At 39.1% G+C, this 13,611-nt stretch overlaps 1 long non-coding RNA gene across 1 annotated transcript; it reads right to left on the bottom strand.

The window, feature by feature from the left end:
- Positions 1 to 12,400: 12,400 nt before the first annotated feature.
- On the bottom strand, positions 12,401 to 13,037 carry LOC114155542 (uncharacterized). Its single transcript, XR_003597771.1, has 2 exons — positions 12,578 to 13,037; positions 12,401 to 12,496 (listed from the first exon to the last, which is right to left on the bottom strand). It is a non-coding gene; the product is annotated as an uncharacterized LOC114155542 (long non-coding RNA).
- Positions 13,038 to 13,611: the final 574 nt, after the last annotated feature.

The raw sequence follows: 13,611 nt of genomic DNA, 5'->3' as shown, positions 1-13,611 counted from the left end.
TTAGATGAAAAACATAACACAGAGGATAGTAATTCAGAGGGAACCAATGTTGCAGTTAAACAAATGAAAGGCCAGCTGCTGAATCAAGTGCTACAAAGAATATTGTCAAAATATTCTTAAGGATCTTTCTTTATAACAGCCCAAATCTGTTGGAAAAAAGTACAGCATGAGGTAAAGAAAACACTACACTACACAACGGAAAGCAGTATGACCTTGTAAATTACAGATAGGCTCGTCAAACATACCTTAAAACCTTCTTCAGTAGTTGCAGGACTCCAAATATGGGAGTTGTTTATGTTCTATTTTTTTATACCAAGCAGTATAATGATGGCAAACTTCCAAAAATACAATAAATAACTTTCCTTTTTCTCTGGAAGGGCACATTGATGAAAAATGTCTCTAATGAAACTAAATGGGACCAAATCATTTTCATAAAGGTGTCCGCCTTTGTTGTGTCGGTTTCAATTTTGAAGGTGATCGCAAATGCAAAAATGTGTCGAAATCCCCACTCTGTTGTTGTGACTGTGCAGTGGTTTACTGCAATGTATTTGCACAACAAAAACATTAATGACTGAAATGCATCCATGATCACATAGAGCATTTTGTTTTGTTTGCTTTTAAGGAGATTGCAGAATGGACTAAACGGGTACTGTGTGTACTTATGAAAAAACACTAATATGTGAAATCAAACCTCATTAGTTGCTATGCTTTTGCAGCAAAGTACCAGTGGAAAGCATATAATATTTCCTCACCTGGCGGTAGGATATGGTCAATTTAGTTCATTTTCTGGCATCAGTTCTGGCTGTTTTCTGGGCTGGAAAATCAAAATCCTGATTTTGAAATCTTCAACATGCATTCTATGTTTAAAACCAAATTTCTGGAGCAATCATTGCACATTCTCAGAAATTGGAAAAAGAGTGTAATTTTATAACCCTTGTGTAAAATACATTGGAGTTTTTTTGTTGGTATTTTTTTTGCACTGCTTTTAAAATTTTGCTTTTGTGAGGCGTTGGGACTCCAGCAAACCACAGAAGGAATTGTTTACAAATGAAGGAAACATGTAACTTTTCCAGTGAGACTGACCTACCACAATTAGTCTGAAAATACATCAATGACTCATTCACATAATGAAAGAACCCACTAAGAAAATGAGGAAGAAACCCCGGGGTGCCTTGGAGACACCCTACAGAGGGACCCTGGAGAATGGAGACTACGGTGGAGGTCTGCAGCTTGGAAGCTTTGGAGGTGCCTAGAAGGCTGCAACCCACAAGGAAGCTTTGCAACTCGGGGGCCATCAGAGCTCTGCAAAACCTGCAGAGGCTGCTGGTGAAGGGACAGCTGCCGATCCCTGAGCTGCTGCAGGGGATGGAGGAGCTGCTACTGCTGCCGGTGTTGCAGTTGACAGGAAACCGGTGCCGTTGGTAGAGCTGCTGCTTCTCTGGGGCGAGGAAAATGTTTTAAAGTAACAGGACATGTGGTCCAAAGACGAATGCTCAAAAGATGAGGGGGAGTAATGGAGACCCCCAGCCTGATTACTCAGAGGAGCAGTGGAGATGACAGCCAGATACCACGGAGAAGCTGTGAAGGTGGGATGAGGTAGCAGCAGGAAGTGAGCCTGGTGGTTGAGGTGAAAAGGTGACAGGAACAGGTTCAGGAACAGGTGCTGGGCCAATGTTTAGATGCTAGGGGGAAGGTGGCTTGAAGTACATTTCAGCTAAGGCTGCCTGACCGCTCCCCCTCCTCCAATAGCTCTACTAAGCCCAGAACGGATAAAGTGTACGGGCTTCTGTCATTATTCTATGAGACATGACAAAATGATACTGACACACCTATTATAAATGTATTTACTTTGGATGTTTTATATTTAACCTCTGGCATAAATCAAATGTTTAGTTAAGGAAAGCTGGAAGTACATGTTTATGCTTTTTTTTTTTGCTTCACAGAAACAATACCAAACTGTTTGAACCCTTTGTGAAGGGGCTACAGAGACATGTGTCCAGTCACAATCATATTCATAATTCAACCATCTGGACTCAGCACAAAAGCAGAGAGGCTACAATGTGGCATACAAAAACATAATGTATTCCACATTGTGTTTTTGTAATTTGTAATTGTGCTTTGTCAATGTTTTGTTTTTCAATTTGTTGTGTTTTTATCGTTGTGCTTGGTTAATGTTGCATTTTTCAGTTTTAAGAGTAAGAAGAGTAAGCAATTAGTCGGCGTTAGAATACGTTATATTCATTTGCTGATGGTCTTAAACAGTTTAGTCTTCATTGTGATTAAAATCAGCCCATCGTTGGCTGAATAGATGATTCTTCAGATTGGTCTGTATTTCAGAATTCTGTGTTAATTGCAATGTGATTCCTCTCAGCAACCCAGATGCAATTGTGATGATAAACAGACGTCACCTGATCTCAGCAATCCAAGTTGTTTTGATTATCTGGTGGAGGAGAAATTTAGATCAATTAGCAGCAATCGGCAAGCTAAATTGAATGAAAACACAACAATTGTGTTCTGTTTTTTCCAGGGAGAAAAACACCAGGGGTTTGAAAACAGAATGTGTTTTTCTTTTTACCACCGCAATTAATGATCACTAATGCACCTGTGTGCTTGTAAAACAAAAAGAAAAAAAAATTATTTTAAAAATGCAGCTATTGAGTATTGCTAATAATGTGTTTGGAACTAATGCAACTTGATAGATTTATATGTTTTTTTAGGCCAGTTCCCAATGAACCATTATTAATAGTAAAGAATGTTGGTCTAATCCAGCATGAGATGAAACAACCTAAATACACAATCAAACGTATACAAGGTACCACATACATAGAGCAACAAATAAGCAACAAAGTGGGTAAATCAAACATTAAACACATGAATTTTGATAGTAAATTTATTTCTAAAGGTACTATTGACCTTACATTTTCACCAGGTGTTGGGAACAACCCAGGTAATCCATACGTAGAAAGAAACCATAAAACATAAGCTCAAAAATTAAGTTATGTTTAATAATATAAAACAATGAAAATCACGGTTAAGAATAAACATGTCACATGCGAGAGGATGACAAAAAGATTATGCTGACATTTACAATGACATTTACAATAAGCCCAATAAATGGATTATACCATGTTTGTCCTCCTTCCCTTTTCTGCGTGTGGATAATTTAAAACAGCATCTAAAAGTAAACACTACAACTTTCTCCTGCACATCAGTAACAAGCAGAAAATGTGCATTACTTTGGTAAATGTCAGATTTACTTGTGCTTTAACAAGGAGTCAGAAATGGCAATATCTATGAGGATGTATTGAGCAGATTTTATCCCTTTTTCCTGCGAGCTTTCTTTCCTCTTTTTTGATTCTGATTCTTCAGTTGCTGTATATTAGTGTACTCGGATAAAGAAAGCTTCCGTAGCAGTCATTAATACACCATCAGTTTTAAGGTTTGTTGACTTTACTCCCCACTTAAAGCAAAACGACTTGTATTCAAGTATTGCACAAAAGGAAAAATGACACAGCTGGTTTGGAGTTCACCGAGTGATGTTGAGCATTACTTTGAGCTATACTGATGTACTGCTTTGAAAAATAGGTCACGCAACCTCAAAATCCTCCTAATGCTACACCGCTGAAGTGCTTCAGTAGAAGGGTATTCTTTCTAAAAGCAGTTAATGCTCATCAATTCTGAAGGTTTCATAAGACCATTACTGGCTAATGTTGGGTTATTTACAGGTGAGATTAATTGAAAGCAGAGGAAAGTATCCCAGCAGGTTCAACCTTAGGTTGCACAGCAATATGTTCAGAGTAATTATAAAAAATACTCAAGAGGTCATCTCAAAATCTACGGGAATTATTGGGTTGCAATATTCGCTGCTAATAGTTGTCAAACTTGTGTAGCAAACGCCATGATAACGCAAACAGAGTACAAAAAATTACTTAACATAAAGTTTATCAGACAGAATAACGCTTGACATAAATGTAAGGAATTATCTGGATGCTCCGATTATTCAGAGACTGCTAGCCAAATGTTAGTCATGTAGTATAGCAATGGCAACTCCGGTAATAACGTTAATTTACGAAAATGACTATGATTAGAAGAATTCAGCTTCGTTGTGCTAACAACCAATTCTAAATCCAGTTTATTAAACAATTCATGTTTATACGCAGTGAGGGTTGACATCATTGGTTCAATATATATTTTCTTATTGATGCTGATCTATTTTGAATTTCATGTCTGAACAACAAATTTTGTTAACTCTTCTGAATAGATTGCAGTTTTCTTTTTTTTTGTTACAGTGAATCAAAGTGCCTTTATAAAACCGCCATTGTTCCACAAATAGAAATTTTTAATTTTCAAAAAAAAAAAAAAGCAACCAAATAGTCTGGCATTTGATCAAAACCAATAGGAGCACGATTTGTGTGGATAACGTATATGTGGAGAATATTACACATAATCTTCTGCCACGAACATGACTAATGCAAAATTCACCAAATTGGCTTGTCAAATACGGTGGTTGGGGAATGTTGACCAGGGCTATTTTTGCTGTAACTTGAGATTTAAAATTTGTTAATCTTATATCACAGTAGTCAGTGTTCAAATGTGGGCCCAGTGGTACAACATGCTAAAACCAACAACATATACCAAACGCAAAAGAGAAGAAAAGCTCAAACCTTTTAGTGGAATGTTGTGTTGGAACCTGTAGAAAGTTGTGGTGCATCACCGAATGTCTACAGAGCGACAGAAATACAGAAGATGATTACTAAATGCTTGATATTTAATTACACAAAGAGTGAATTTTTGACATTTCAATGACTTTAAAGAGCTTTGAGGATATGAAAACATTGTGTAATTTGTGAAATTTTGTAATTTGGCACTTTTTTCATTATTATACGAAACCCCAAAATTGAATGAGGTTCTTTTAATAGAATACATTTATATAAACTACATGCTTCCTAAATACATTTTTACTGAAGATTTTTTTGTTGTTGTTATATTTCCAAAGCTTTAACTTTGCCCTCGAATTTTTGCCTCTAGGTGGGTTACTGTAGGTATGATTGACAGTGAACTTTCTTTGATGTACAGTTTGCACCCATCTTAGAACCACACTGGTTTGCCCAGTTTTGAAAATTCCTTGAAATTACAACTAGCTGTGTTTGTTAGATCGTGTTTGCTCTAAATCTAATGTGGGCCAGGCGAGGCCCACGTTTGTATGCGGATCGATGCCAGGGTCTGGTGATCGTCTGGGTCTCTCTGTCTCTGCATCTGGGTGCAGGCTTACAGTGAGGATATGCTTGCAGCTGTGTGCAGCTTGCTCTTCAGACCTTTTGAGCCATAATATGCTGTTTCTGGCCTTTATCCAGCCTGATAAGCAGAGAGCTGCGGCTGAAAAGAGCAGAGTTATGCTTACCAGCCTCCTATTTTACCAAGGGCGGGATTAGCTCTGCTGGCTGGAAACAAAGTATTTTTCTTTCGTCCAAACACACAGCAGATGAGGAATCAGCTGTAAAAGATGCTTGTCGGTATCCATCTTAAAAGAGTGCACAGGATTTGTGCAGATTTATTTTCCTTGTCAGTGGTTGAGAAAAATCTGTTTCGCCATTAAATCCACCAGCTTCTTTATTTGCACTCTGACATCAGAAACGTCTGGTTCTATTCATCAAAAACTCAATGTTAGTTATGGATAAAAACATAATGTCTTGCTGCCTTTCTCTTATCATTCCATTAGAAATGATCATGATATTTTGAGAGAAATATGACAGAAAATGAGAAAATACAATACAGAGAAATCCTAAGAATATAGACAAGACATAAGCTTTGTGCCACAGTTGTATTGCCGCTGCCCAAGTCGTTTCTGGCTCATTAAAAAAAGACGTTTGCATTTGCTGTACATTTTTTAGATTAGAACGGATTTCTGAGAGTTAGAGTTCTAGTCTTAGATATTTAGACTTGCCTAATAGAGTTGAAAATAAAAATGACTTCTCAAAAAGAAGTGATGAGGCTGTCTCAGTGGTTCCAGTCTTTCCATGTTGCACTGTAATCTATTTCTTCAAATCTCAAAAGCACTTTCAGTGAAAAAAAATACTAGAAAAATAAAGTTGAATATATTTAAACATTTAAATATGAGACTTGTATATAAGCTTTGACAAATTTTGATTTACTTCTGTATGTAGAACAACTGATGACAAAGAGATGTTGACAAAAGTAGATTATGTTTAAGGAGAGAATGGAGTCAGCTACACAGCAGGCTATAGTAAACAGGTGTGCACAGATACATGAACACTGATATTTCATGCACTCTTCTTCAATTTTTTTTCCTCATTTCACTGGGAGCTTGGGTTGGCACAGTGGCCACTGCCTGCTGGTCATTTTCCCTTTCTCAATTTTGTTGTTGGGGACTCTTGGCTGACTAAGTGCTCCAAATGGATTCTGCCTCTTATGATATTCCTCCTTCTTTCCGCTGTCTTTCTGCTTCTGCAGTTTGCTCTAACCCTCCAGCCAATGAGGTCTGTCATTGCATTTTTTATAGTAGTAAAAAAAATAAAATAAAAATTGGGCCAGTGCAAAAATAAATGAAAGATGAGTACAGAATACAGCGTAATCACTGAGAGAGGAGATTGCTGCCACCAAACACCTTTAACAGGACTTTGGAGTTTAATGTGGGTTTGTGAAAGAGAGAAATCTATCCAGAGTAGATTAACAGAGTATATTTCTGAACATATAGTTTTTGGTCTATTGTTCTGATGCTGGACTTCAGTTTGGTCTTATACTTTCAAGAACAGGGTTGTGCAAGTTCACCGTTAATTAGAAGAAATCATAAATTCAGTTCACACAGATAAAATTAAGTTATTACCATTGTTCACCAATGGTAACAATGGTAACGTCTTCTTCAGAAACAAAGAAGACATCCCCACAGCACAATATTTTCCACACCCTGTTTCAGCAGAGGGATTGGTGTAGTCATAGTAACAAACTATAAATGGGGTCTCCGTTGAGGCCACTCTTCAGTAGAGACCAGAATTTCAGGTAGCAAATGTTAACATGAGAAACAATGGATATTAGGGCACTATAGACTAAATACTCTTGATTCTAAAACGAAGTTTGACCAACAAACTAAAATCTAATCTAGATTATATGATTTTAGGGGGAAAACTTTTGTTGGCACTGTTGCTGTAGTGTCCTTTCAACAAAAAAAAAACACTGACAGAGATTATGTTGAATGAGGCAGGCTGCAGAAAATAAGCAGGGAGAGGATCTAAAAGTTAAACTGCATGCTTATATTTGTGCTTCATGTTTGTTTTCCTTTGTGATAGGCTCGTAGACGCTGCCAACAAAGGCTTCCAGTTCAGCAAACATCTGGGCGTCCCGGACCTCCCTGGTCCACCAAATGTGTTGGAAAAAGAGGACAAAGCAGTGAGAAGAAAAGTGGTATGATAACTCTGAACTAAAGGTAAAAAAAAAAAATGCACGTATGCTGCAGGAGGAAGAACAAACTCAGAGAAAAGAAGAAAAAGAGACACTTTGGTGCAGCTGATTCGTACTTCAAAAATAAAAAAGATCCCATTTTTGCACCACATTCTGAATGTGGCTGAAAATTCCATTAAGAAGATTGCAGTTTATCTTAATTTTGGCTACTTTTCATTGTTGCTTTTTGGATATTTGCACATTCAAATATGAAATGGCTTCTACTTGTGTACTAGTTAATTTTAGAGCGCAGTATTTGAGAGGAAGAAACACACATTTTCAGAGAACATATCTGCACGACACAAACATCCGTAGTTGATTGGTTTCTGTTATCTCAGTAATTATTTTAATCAGTCAATCACAATTAGCCTCGAGAAAAAAAAACAAAAAAACACAGGAAAGGCTGGTGATGACGAGTGCAGGGCAGACATAAGGACAGAAGGGCATGTCATTCTGAATTTTTATATATAAAAATGTTTGTATTCATCAGTTAGAAAAATGCATCAGTCAAAGCTTCTTTCCTTAAGGTCAGTTTGTAACGACAGATTTTTTTATTTATAGATTTTATTTTGACAGCGCAACAATGACATGTCTATGTAGCTGTCAGTCAGACACCTGGTACCCAATTCCATCTCCTTCCTTAACATTGAGGCCTTTTGAATCTGAATGGTCACAATGCAAAACAAACAAGCCTGAAAATTCCCAACAATCTGAAGCCCATGAGATTCAGATTGGGCTGCTGAATCTTTCGACTTTATTTATTTTTCTTTTTATTTCATTTAAATGCTTCCCTTTTATTATTATTTTATAACCTTGATTGACTTGTGCTTGTACAATGTTCTCAGGTTGGGAATTTTGGTTCAATAATTATTTAAATGTTTGTTTTGCAGCCATTATTAATACGTAGAAATGAGATGATAGTTGGGAATATACATGGGTCTAATATCAAGGTTTTCAAGCTGTAGTCTACCAGATACTACTGGTGGCAGTTGGACTCTCTTTATCTGTGCTCAAAATACATTTTAGTATCAGCAATTAATAATAAAAAGGATTAAACGGTTGTGTTGAAGTCTAAAAGTAAAAAGCTAGTCAAAAGTTCTCTACTTCAGATTGCTAAAAGTCCTCTTCAGGTGACCTTCCAGATATTCTGTCTACTTTAGTTCTGGACTCAGGCTAGGCCATTCCAAAGCTAATTTTCTTCACATAACTTTTTCTTTGGTGTAGGTATGTATGTTTGGACTCACTGTGATGCAGAAAAATAAATTCCCAAAAGGTTTCTTCATCACTAGACACTAGGAAGTAACCAATAATGGAAGCAATGTGTCCTAAATGCCTCATTAGTGACCTTAATGGCCCTATTAGAGCAATTGCTCTGAAAATGAAATGCCTTTTACTTTTAACCAAGTTCAGAGGTAAAGAAGCTTTTTGAGTTGAAGTGTCTTCATTAAGAAGAAAAAAAGTCCAGTTGCAGTTTCTTAAATTCTGATTTTGTTTCACAGCAAATAGGTATGCTGAAAGAATTTTAGTTTTTTTGCACGTGAATCTACATGCCTCTCAAATCCATTGTTCGATTTTTTAAATTCTTACAGTATGAGAAATAGTACAAATTATGTGGAAGGTTCTTTTCAAGACTGACACTAAGTCTTGAAACCTAATAAGGATTATGTTATTTCAAACCATAAAAGCTCCAAATCTTTAAAAAGTTTTTCTTCAGGGTTTAGACAAACAGCCCAGAATAATTATACTTCTTACGAGTGAGGCTCTTTGCAATCAGTTTGGCTTTCAAATAAAACAAGAGCTTCAGGTTGAAGATTTTGAAAAAAAAAAAGATCTCATAATATTTCAGCAGTGAGACTGTACAAATGTGGCTTTCTAAAAATAGAAATAGAAAGTCCAATGATATAAGTGGGCCGAAATCTGTTTCCAGAGAAATAAAAACAGCAACAACTATTTGTCTCCTTTTCATTGACAGTTTTAGAAATTTCCAAAGATTAGAGGAATTAATTCCTTCATCTGGTCATGTGGAAACAGAAAGGATGACTATTTGCTTGCCTCCCTGCATTTCACTTACTCTTTTATGGTTTGAAAGTTATAGCCTTTCTTCCAGGGTGGCTATAACTTTCTAGTATGATTATACTTTTAAACTTTCCATTTCATCCCTTTCACAGAACGTTGTTTCTTTCCTGCAAGAAATCCCCGGACCGTCTCTTGGAAACAAAATCCACCAAAAGAAAAAAGATCTTCACAGAGATATCAAAAGCAGATATACTGTTGTGTTTGAAAGGATTTAAGGCCAGGCTAAGAAAAAAGGCTCCTGAAGATAAATGTTCTTTTTCTTAGATTTCAACTCTGTATGATAACTCCAAGAAACACAATGTTTTCATGTCTCCATGTCGCCCATCCAGGGACAGGGATGTGTGCAATTAGGCAGTCCTCACAGCGTTCCCTTTTGTACACCGAAAGACAGATCAATGCGGACAATGAGATCACAAGAGCACAGAGGTTGGGGGTATTGGCTGGTTTAGATATGGATCAACTTTAACTTGGCATGTACCAAATAAATGCCAGAGGGGGTATCGGGGTGGTGAAACCTAGCAATAAATCAATTTCAGCTCAGCGTGCATGCTGCAATCAGGAGCCGTTGTGCAAGGTAGGAGGTCCACGACGGGGAAAGAGAATTCGATCAGCGAACATAATCTGGAAACGAGGACTTTCTCCCTCTCTTTCTCGGTCCAACAGGAACACCAAACAAGTTCTGACAGAAAGAGCATCAGGCAAACAGGCCTTTATCAGAGTTTCTGCCTTGACTTTGTGTACCTGGCCACGTGTGGTACACAGTCAACAGAAGCCTTGATTGGATGGAGTTATGTACTGCACAGTCAACACGAGTCCAGATAGGAAGGGAAGAGAAAGCTATTAAAGATAGGACTCCTGGTCCGAGGCGGCAGCGAATACGAGGCTGCTCAATAAGTCAACCAAAGCTGGCTTATCGAGTTCCACAAAGGCGTTCCGCACGTAAAATATTTCCAAAGCCGTCTGCCGTGCCCCTGTTCGAGCGAACAGAGCCGTAAGGAAAGCGACTGCTTTCAGATCTTTTCTCGTGTTCTGATTCATTTTAATTAATAATTATAGTGATTTTAGCCAATTTATCACAAGCAGAAGCAACACAAAGAATTTGTCAACACCAAAGATTTAATGTGATGTTCATTTTGCCTTTTCTGAGTCATTATAACCGAAACTGAATATTACTATAGTTAGTAGTTTGAGATGTTTACAGACTATTGGTTACTAATGCAAGCTCTATGTTGGGGAAATTTGTTTCTAGGGCAACTTAACCTTTATCCGAGTGTTTATTGTTGAACACAGCATTATGTTTGTTGAGATATTTAAGAGTTAAATAAATGAAAATTAAATTTAAAAAAAATGTGTTTAGTTGTTTCACAGATATTTTTAAAAAAAAAATACAATTAAAGCAATTAATACAATCTAGGAACTAATCAGCTTCTATCTCTATTGTTGGCTGCAGGTGTCAAACATAATCAAAAATCTTCACACAGTTTATAATCAAACGCTTTATTTTTTTTGCAACAACTCTTTTCTTTAATATGATATTTGTGTTTTTTTTAAGCTGACAAACAAAATATGCAATTTCTTCACTTTTCCACTCAGACCAGATACGTTTTTGATAAAGGTTAAGTTAAATGAGATTGATTCAGCTACATCTCTTTGAATGCAATTGTTCTCTTTTGCACTAGAAAAAGTCTAATGCCCTAAATAAGTCAGCTGAACTCGGCTGACAACAGGCGGTCATCGAGGAAGAGTTAACACGATGAGAGAAAGAAGGAATGGCAAAAAACAGAAATGAAGATAAATAAGGAATCCGAAAGAAAAAGGATGGGAGCGTGAAGAAGGGGTTTGGGATGAAATGAGTCACACAAGGAATGTGAAACAGAAGAATATAAATTAGTAAGGAAGGACACAAGGACAGAAAAATATCACAGCATTTAGACATTGGTACAGTATGAAAATTAATTCATACATTTTTTGCCAAGCTTTTGTTTGCTGCACACGAATAAGTAATCACAAACAGGCATATAATTATTAATAAAATCAAATATTGTCATGGTGGAGCAGGGGCACACAGCAGCAGCAGCATCCCAGAAGGCAGCCAGAAAAGTTGAAAGTGGGCCAGATGGACAGTTTGGCCTAATGTTGTCATGTCATGGTGCTCCGTATGTTCTTTGCACATAAATGTCGGTTTAGTTGTTTAGCGTTGAAAATACTCCTGAGATTTTAAGGGGTGCAGGCAGAGGGAGAGAGAGAGAGAAAAAGATGGAGAGGACACAGAAAAAGATGCAGCAGAGTGTTGCTGCCCACAGGGAAACAGGATTTGACATATGTGGAAGCACACAGCTCCTTTGAGGGATGGAAGGAGGGAGAAGAGTAGAGAGGAGAGAGGAGAGCCTCCCTGGAGCTGTGGGGAGATGGGTGTGATCATTCTGTCATAGGGTATAATCGTCAAAACGCACGCACACACACACACACACACACACACACACACACAAAGAATACAAAGCATCCACAAAAACACACAGAGGTTGAAACGTTTACATATGATAAACTATGGCCGCCCTTGCCTATGCAAACACACCCCACAGAATAAAGTATACACCAGCGACAGGAGTCCCTTAAGGTGGACTCTCCTACCGAGGCGTCCGTTTTCTGCACCAGCACCTGTCACCTGTATCATGCAAAGCGAATGAAACATGCATGTGAACCCCGGCTGCCCTCCAAACTGCTTGGACTCCTCTGAGGCATTTCAAACCAGCCAGTTATGATAATTCAGAACCTGGAAGTCTGCTCTTTTCAGGCTTGTAGAGTCATTGTGTCATGATGGTAGTTTTTAACAAGCCCACATGCAGAACACAAGACAGGAGAGGTAGGATCAGTGTTAAATGATTTAATAATGATCACACAATTATCAGCGAGAATCAGGATGGTCTGGTCCAGGGGCAAAGACAGTGACGGCAACAATGGTTCACTACGAGGAAAGAGCAGAGTGGTGAGTTCAGGGGTCGTGGGAAGAAAGGAAATCTTTCTGGGAAAAACAGGCTGATCTTACTTGTTGCAGATGAACGGAGTCTTGGAGGGGAAACAAAGTATGTCCGGGGTCTCGGTTCTTGGTGGGTCCAAGAACAACGGAGGAGTGCGGCGGGCAGCGGACAGGTAGGCTCGGGTGCAGCGGAGAGACGGAGGAGTGGTACGGCCGCCAGCCGTGGGGTCCAGGAGATAATTGCAAAACAACGGAGAGGTGAGTCTGGGAACTCGGGCAACCTGTGGATACTTTCCACGGCGTCACGAGGGTGGTTCATAAACCAGGAATTCAACCGGGATCTCATCAAAGGATCACCTAAAAGGCAACGGAGTAAACAAAGATAATTACTAGAATGTTCAAGACAACTAGAAACACAGAGACGGGCTCAGAGGTACCGTGACTGGCTAACACTCAGGCGACGCTGGACTGGCGGCCAACTCCTTAAGTCTGCGCCGCTGATGAAGATGATCACGAACAGCTGCGGATGATAATGCACCGCACTCCAACCGGAACCTGTCGCCATCTGGTGGTAAAAGGTAATAAGGGTGCACAGGAACTCCCACCATGCAGCCAGAACCCCGGAACCTAACAGTACCCCCCCCTCAACGGTCGCCACCTGGCGGCCTAGACGAACTGGAAGGCAACGAGGAACGATAGTCGGAGATAAGGGAAGGGTCTAGGATGGAAGAACCAGAGATCCAGGATCTTTCCTCCGGACCGTAGCCCTCCCAATCGATGAGGTACTGCCAGCCGCGACCTCGCCGACGGGAGTCCACGATCCGGCGGACGGTGTATGCAGGATGACCATCAATGTCACGGGGGGGTGGAGGGGGTTCGGCTGGAGGGCAGAGCGTGCTGGTCTGGACAGGTTTGATCTGGGACACATGGAAGGTGGGGTGGACGCGGATGGAGGCGGGCAGACGGAGACGGACAGCAGACGGACTGATTATGGTTTCAATGGGGAAGGGACCAATGTATCGGGGAGAGAGCTTCTTGGAAATGGATTTGAGCGGAATGTCACGTGAAGAAAGCCAAACCTGTTGACCTGGGATGTATATGGG

Source organism: Xiphophorus couchianus, chromosome 13 (genome assembly GCF_001444195.1).
Source record: "Xiphophorus couchianus chromosome 13, X_couchianus-1.0, whole genome shotgun sequence".
In the NCBI taxonomy this organism is placed as follows: domain Eukaryota; kingdom Metazoa; phylum Chordata; class Actinopteri; order Cyprinodontiformes; family Poeciliidae; genus Xiphophorus; species Xiphophorus couchianus.
This window is presented reverse-complemented; position numbering and strand designations above follow the sequence as displayed.